The following is a 6951-nucleotide window of genomic DNA, read 5'->3' on the forward strand; positions in this document are numbered from 1 at the left end:
CCCGGAGAGCCCGGGCACCGCGGCGGGCGGGGGGGGGGCCGGCCCTTTCTGTGCGCGGGGCCGCGCGCGCGGGGGGCGGCCGGGGACGCGTGCGGCCCGCCCTGCGCCGCCTCGCGCTCCTTCCCGCGGGGCCCCTCTGGGGTCACCCGAGAACCCGCGCGCGCCTCACGGCTGAGGAACCGGGACGGTGGCTGCGTCGGCGGCCGCGGTGCCCGGGCTCTCCGGGCTCGGGCACAGCAGGCGGAGGCCCGCCCCCGGCCCCGCTCCCGGAGCCCCAGCCGCCCCGCCCACCCCGGGCGGAGAGGGGGCGGGGCGCCGCCGTTGGGCCCCGCCTCCGAAAGGGAGGCGGTCAGAGGCGCGGCAGGCCCCCGAGGTCCCCCTACGCGGTGGGCCGGCCCGCCGGGCGCCCTGCCAGAGGCGCGTTCGAGCCACGGTCCCGCCCTCCCGCAGGTCTGATTGGGCAGGTTCGGGGGTGTGCGGGAGGGGCGGGGCACGCGCGGGGGAGGCTGCGGAGATGGTATCTTCCAACCGCGAGGCCTTGCACTCTCCTCCCCCCCACAGCCCCGGTTCAAGTTTCTTCGCCCGGAGGACGCGGCCTGGGCCAATCCCAGGACTACAAGGGGTTTTAAAATGCAGGTAGGGCTAGGGGGTGGCGGGGACCGGTGGGAAAGGTAGGGCAGGGCTTCCCTTAAAGGCGACGCGCGAAAATGCGCGCGTCCCTTATCCGGACAGCGTCCCTGACCCTCCCTTTCTCACCCTTAATAAACAAATGCCCACCGGGTGGGCGCAGCTCCCTCCCTCCCTCTCAGGGGCACCAGAGTTCGGTATTGTCCGAGAGAGGAGGAACAATAGGACCCTGATGTGGGGGGGGTCGGGCAGGGCTGCTCTTTGTCCCTTCCCGGGCCACCGACCCTCTCCACCTAGGTGCCTAATCTCTCAACAGGACTGTGGAGCCTTGCCAGCCTGATCTCTGGGCCAGATCTCCCTCCCTTCTTCCCCTGACCTGGTGGGGACCGAGGACCTGCCCATTTCCCGGAGCGGTTCTCAGAGCCCTTCCCCTCCGCACACTACACCGCTAAATCCCTGGGATTGGAGGCACACATGTAGGTGGAAACCCTTGAGAAAGGCGAGGGAAGGTCTTCCACGCTGGCCATGTAGCTGGGGGTCCCTAGGTACGCAGCGAGCGCAGAACCTTCCCTCGCCCCGCATCGCTGCGGAGCAGATGGATCTTCCTCCACCTATAAGTCCCGTCCCCGAAGCGCAGTTAACGGCGCTCCTGCAGCCAGCGGGGCCGAGGGAAGGATGCCTTTCCCCTGGACCTACAAGGAGATAACCCACCCCGCGCGCTCACATACCGGGGTAAGCTACCCGGGGCCTGGAGCGCGTGCCCGCGCAGTAGCTGACGTCCCCTATTTACAGTTACTCAGCCGTTTACTGAACCACCGCGTGTGCCCTCTCGCACCTTTCCCAGCCCGGGGGAATTCTACCGGGACAAGAGGCCACTGCCCTCCGAGGGTACTTGGCATTCTTGGGAGGAGGGAGAGTACGACGTGAGAAGAATCAGTGAGCTGACTGCAGCGCTATGCAGGGAATTCAACTGCCTTAGATCTGTGTTCTGGGAGGGACTAGAAGCTAGGATCTAAGCCTGTGCGACAAGGACAAAGGTAAGCGGGGAGGCCGAGCAGGTGAAAGGAACAGCAAGTGGAACGGCCTTAGGGTTGGACTGTTAGTGGCTGTTCGAAGTAGAGGAGGGGCTGACGAAATGGCTCCGCGGGTAAAGGAGCCTGAAGTCCAATCTGACAAACTAAATTAATTCCCAGGACACAGTGATGGAAGGAGACACCTTACTCCCTCAAGTTGTCCTCTGACCTCCACAGAGGGCTGTAGCATACATAAACCCTCACACAGAAAGAAATAAATGTAATTAAAAAAAAAAAAAAACAAGAAAGGAAGCCATGAGTGGTGTGTGTCATTAATCCTAGAGCTCGGTGGCAGAGAGAGAGAGAGAGAGAGAGAGAGAGAGAGAGAGAGAGAGAGAGAGAGAGAGAGAGAGCGCGCGAGCGCTGGAGAGATGGCTCAGCAGTTAAGAGCACCAACTGCTCTTCAGGAGGTCATGAGTTCAAATCCCAGCAACCACATGGTGGCTCACAACCATCCGTAATGAAATCTGATGCCCTCATATGGGTATCTGAAGACAGCTACAGTGGACTTTGGGCCGAATGGAGCCGGGGCAGATCAAGAAGGGGAGGGGAGGGGAAAAAAACATAAGAAAGAGAATGAATGAATGAAATATGAGATATGAGTGCAAAAGGCTGGTCCAGGAGTGACCTGAAGCAGGAGAGCCGTCTTGGCTGTCGTGGCTCACTTTGGTCAGGGGTTGGGAACCACACAGGTTGCTAATTCAGTCCTCCTTCCCCCTCCCTCCCTCCTGGAGAACGAGAGACGGGGTGGGAAGATGAGCCCGAGGATGCTGAGGCCAGCCACATGGGCTCAGGCACGCCCACCTGGGAGTCAGCTGAGTAGAGGAGTCTGGGGTTCTGCCCGCCCAGCACAGCACACTTTAAAAAGGAAGGGACTTAGGGTCCGTGCCAGGGAAAGCTGCAGATTTGCTTTCACCCCCACCAGGAAGCAAGTCGCAGCAGCAAGCTCCCTGGAGGATCCCCACAGAGCAAAGATTGTGTCAGGGAGTTACTCCATTGAGACGCTGAGACTGCGGGCGTTGAGGGGGGCGGGGTGGGGAGGTGAGCAGAGCACACACCAAGGGAACAATTCTGCTCAACAGGGAAATTGCTGAGACAATTCAATTTGTACTGAGCTCTGTGGCTGCCACACGTTTGTCTCCTTGTGGTGTTCCAATGGCCTGCAGGCTCTGCCTTCGGGTCCTCCAAGGTGACAGCTTCACCCAAGCAGTGGTTAAAATCACCTACACACTACAGGCCAGGAAGCCTTCCTTCAGGGAGTCCTCGGCCTCTTGGGAGGGCTCAGTGGAGGTGTAGGAGTGGAGGGAGGCCCGGGCAGTGGAGCTGAGTGGAGGGCCCTGTTTGTTGCCACCATCCTTTCCCTGGATCTCTGAGACCCAACAATAACAACAGCAGTAATAATAGCTGGCAGGAATAACAAATTTCCCATAGCTACATCGATAAAGTACCCTCCCCTTCCGTTAACCTGCCCCAGGAAGGTGCTGCTGGAGTACCTCCTTAGAGCTAGACTAACTAACCAGGGGTAAGTTGGCCAGTTACCAACGGGAAGGAGGTGTAGAGGAAGTGGCTGGAATGCCAGGGGAGGGTACCTAAATGTCCTCCCCAACTCTCCTCCTGTGAGGGAATGTCAACTGGCCCAAGGTTGAGGGTCACAGCTGCTATGAGCCTGGTAGCAGTGGCTGTCAGGCTCAGAGGGCAGTCCCGCAACATAGGGTTCGCTTAGGTGCTAAGTTCCAGGCTCCAAACGCAGCCTTTGAGTCCGGCTATGTATATCCCTATGACAGCTGGCAGCTGCTCCTGCCATCCCAACCCTGCAGCTTCCAGATGCTCTACATGCCTGGCCTCGGGTGCTACCTCAAGCCCCAAATCTACAAGTAGCAGTCCAACACACACACAGACACACACACACACACACACTGCAGCGATCGAAGACCCAGCTCCTCTGGTGTCTGAATATTTCATGCAGCGAGGTTGAGAATGAAGGTGGCAAAGACCTTAATTGTTAATGTGGCTTCTGCTGGCTCGGGGCCTAGCGCTCCCAGCCCCTCCTGTCTGAAATGGCCACCATGGATGGTGATGACTCCTCAAGCCGCTCAGGCCTTCATCTCCTGCCCTGTGTGAGACTGCTGCCCAGAGTCCCAAACGTCCGGTGTCTTGCTTACCATGCAGTCCCCAGTTCTCCCTCAGCATAAGGACCTGGGAACCAGGTGAGCAAATATTGAAGGAAAGAACAATGAATGACTTTGTATCTCTGCTCTCATGAGACAGAGTGTCCCTGGGAAGTCACAGATACACTTTGTCCCCTCAGCTTCTAGATCTGTAGCTAAACTTGGGATCCTTTCTTTTTCCTACAGGACAGGAGAGTCTCAGAGCACACCAGGCTCCGGCCCTAGGCCATTAGGAGGGCATCGCTTGCCTAGGGAAGGGGCTGGAGTGGGAGGAGAGCTAATGAGAGCCTGGACTAGAAGTCCTGATCGTGAGACTCTGCAAACCTACCCAGTGAACTAGGTCCTCAGTCATAAGCAGGGTCTCCTCAACACCAGGCCCATGATGCAATAAAGCATCCATCTTGGCATCCCAGGTGCCCAGAACTCATGTCAGTAAATCAGGGTTCCAAGGCATCAAGGTGACAGATGAGTCCCAAAGTTCTCAGCCCCGAAAAGCTCCCCCCCAACCCACACCTGACTATCTGGGAGTGACTCCGTATAGAGGATTGGGACACTCTAGCTGGGCATGTTCCCTGGCCAGGCTGGAAGGAGACGTACTCATCTGTGTGGGACAAACAAGCCTCCTGGCCTTAGAGCACTGGCTCTCAACCTGTGGCTCTCAACCCCTTTGGGGGGTCTAATGGCTCGTTCCCAGGAGTCACCTAAGACCATCAGAAAATACAGGTATTTGCACTATGAGTCATTACAGTAGCAAAACTACAGTTATGAAGTAGCCATAAAAATAATGTTATGAGGCGGGAGAGATGGCTCAGCGGTTAAGAGCACTGACTGCTCTTCCAGAGGTCCTGGTTCAATTCCCAGCAACCACATGGTGGCTCACAACCATCTGTAATGAAATCTGGTGCCCTCTTCTAGTGTGCAGGCATACATGCTTGTAGAATACTGTATACTAAATAAATAAATCTTTTAAAGAAAATAAATAATGTTATGGTTGGGGGGATCACGAGCTGTTTTAAAGGGTCGCAACATTAGGAAGGCTGAGAACCCTTGCTTTAGAGCACTTCCCCTAAAGATACTCAGATTCCATCAAGTGGTCCTCAAATATGTCGCCTCGGATGCAAGTCTCTAGGGACAGTGGGACCCAGGGTTGGTGGCGCTGGCTGCTGTCTTCATCAGGTTGCCTTGTTTATTGCTCCATAGCCGACATCACCGTGACATGGAAGAGAGTAATTAATAACAACAACTACTCAGGCTCATGGACATAGGATCCCAAAGGAAAGGCCAGCACAGAATAAGCATCCTGTACATATTGCAGAATTTCAGAGCGGGGTGGGGGTGGGGGGTTGGAACTGGGGAGAGAAGAGTCAAAAGTCAGAATGGCAAGATTCTCCAGCCGGCTTCACAAGCTACAAGACTCCAGGCTAATGGGATTCTTCAGCTGAAGGAGCCTATTTTCGGACCCATGTGATCAAAGGTAGGAGGGAAGGTAAGACATTTTCACACCTTTTTTTTTAATGCCTTAAAAATTACCAAGTGAGCACACCTGCGTGGAGGTCAGAGGTCCTTGCAGGAGCGGATTCTCCCAGGGGTTGGGCCCAGAGGTTCAAATTTCAGCAGTTAGGCTGGGTGGCAGGTAACTTTACCCACTGAGCCATCTCACCAAGACTCGCTTTCACTCTTAAAAACTAAGCTAGGCTATCGAGAGGCGCAGTTAAGTGGAGCGCTTGCCTGGCATACACAGGGCCCCTGACCTCAGTCCCCAGAACCACAGGGAAATGGAAACCAGTCCTCCTATTGCCTGTCTATAATCCCAGCTCTCCAGAGGTGGAGAGTGCAGAATCTGAAACCCAGGGTCACTCTGGGCTACCCAGGGAGTTTGAGGTCAGCCTGCGGTACCTGAGTCTCTGACTCAGGACAAGAAACATTATCTCCCAGGCGTCCTTCCTTGAACAGGAGGAATTGGTGGCCAGTCGCTGTGTTTCACACCTGTATAATCCCAACCCTCAGAAGATCACCAGTGTATGTTCTAGGGCAGCCTGGGCCACAGAGGAAGGCATTAGGCTGGAGTATGGCTCAGTGGCAGAGTGCTTGCCTCTCCTTTACAAGGCTCTGGGTTCCTGGGTTTCAGGACTAGCAGGAATGCACACAGTGTGGGAGGATTAATCCAAGAAACAGGAGGATGTGACTCAGGAGAAGGTTCCTGAGGTGAGGGCTCTACACCCAGAAGGAACCGGAACCAGGGCAGATGAAGGAACGGAATGACGGAGGTTCCAGTCAGAGGTGCCAGGGAAGGAACGCACGGATGAGTGCAGAGACAAATTCAGAGAAAACAAGCCAAATGATTAACCCCAGGTTAAACTCAAGACAGCACCCGAGGAGTGAAGACCCGTCAAAGGGCAGCTTGTGGCTCAGCGGGCCACACGCGTTATATAGTGCAACATACAACCAGTTAAAGATTGTGATATAGGGCTGGAGAGATGGCTCAGCGGTTGGGAGCACGGACTGCTCTTCTGGAGGTCCTGAGTTCGTCTCCCAGCAACCTTGTGGTGGCTCACAACCATCTGTAATGGAAACTGACATCTGGTGTGTCTGAAGACAGATATAGTGTGCTCATATACATAAAATAAATCTTAAAAAAAAAAAGACTGCCGGGCGGTGGTGGTGCACGCCTTTAACCCCAGCACTTGGGAGGCAGAGGCAGGAGGATTTCTGAGTTTGAGGCCAGCCTGGTCTACAGAGTGAGTTCCAGGACAGCCAGGACTACACAGAGAAACCCTGTCTCGAAAAAACAAACAAACAAACAAAAGACTGTGATATAGCTGAACTGAGTGAGGGTGTATGAGAGGGTTATGGGGGTGGGGCACAAAACCCACTCCTACAAGAGAAAGGTGGCAGATGGGAGAGGCAGAAAAGGAGCATTCAGGCCAGCCATGGCCTTTGATCCCATCACCTGGAAAGCAGAGGCAAGCAGATCTCTTGAGTTGAAGGCTAACCTGGTCTACAGAGCAGTTCCAGGATAGCCAAGGCTACACAGGAAAACCCTGGCTAGGGGCTGGGGGTGTGGGGTGAGGGTGTCAAGAATG

The sequence above is a fragment of the Grammomys surdaster genome, unplaced genomic scaffold (assembly GCF_004785775.1).
Source record: "Grammomys surdaster isolate TR1022 unplaced genomic scaffold, NIH_TR_1.0 144, whole genome shotgun sequence".
Lineage (NCBI taxonomy): Eukaryota > Metazoa > Chordata > Mammalia > Rodentia > Muridae > Grammomys > Grammomys surdaster.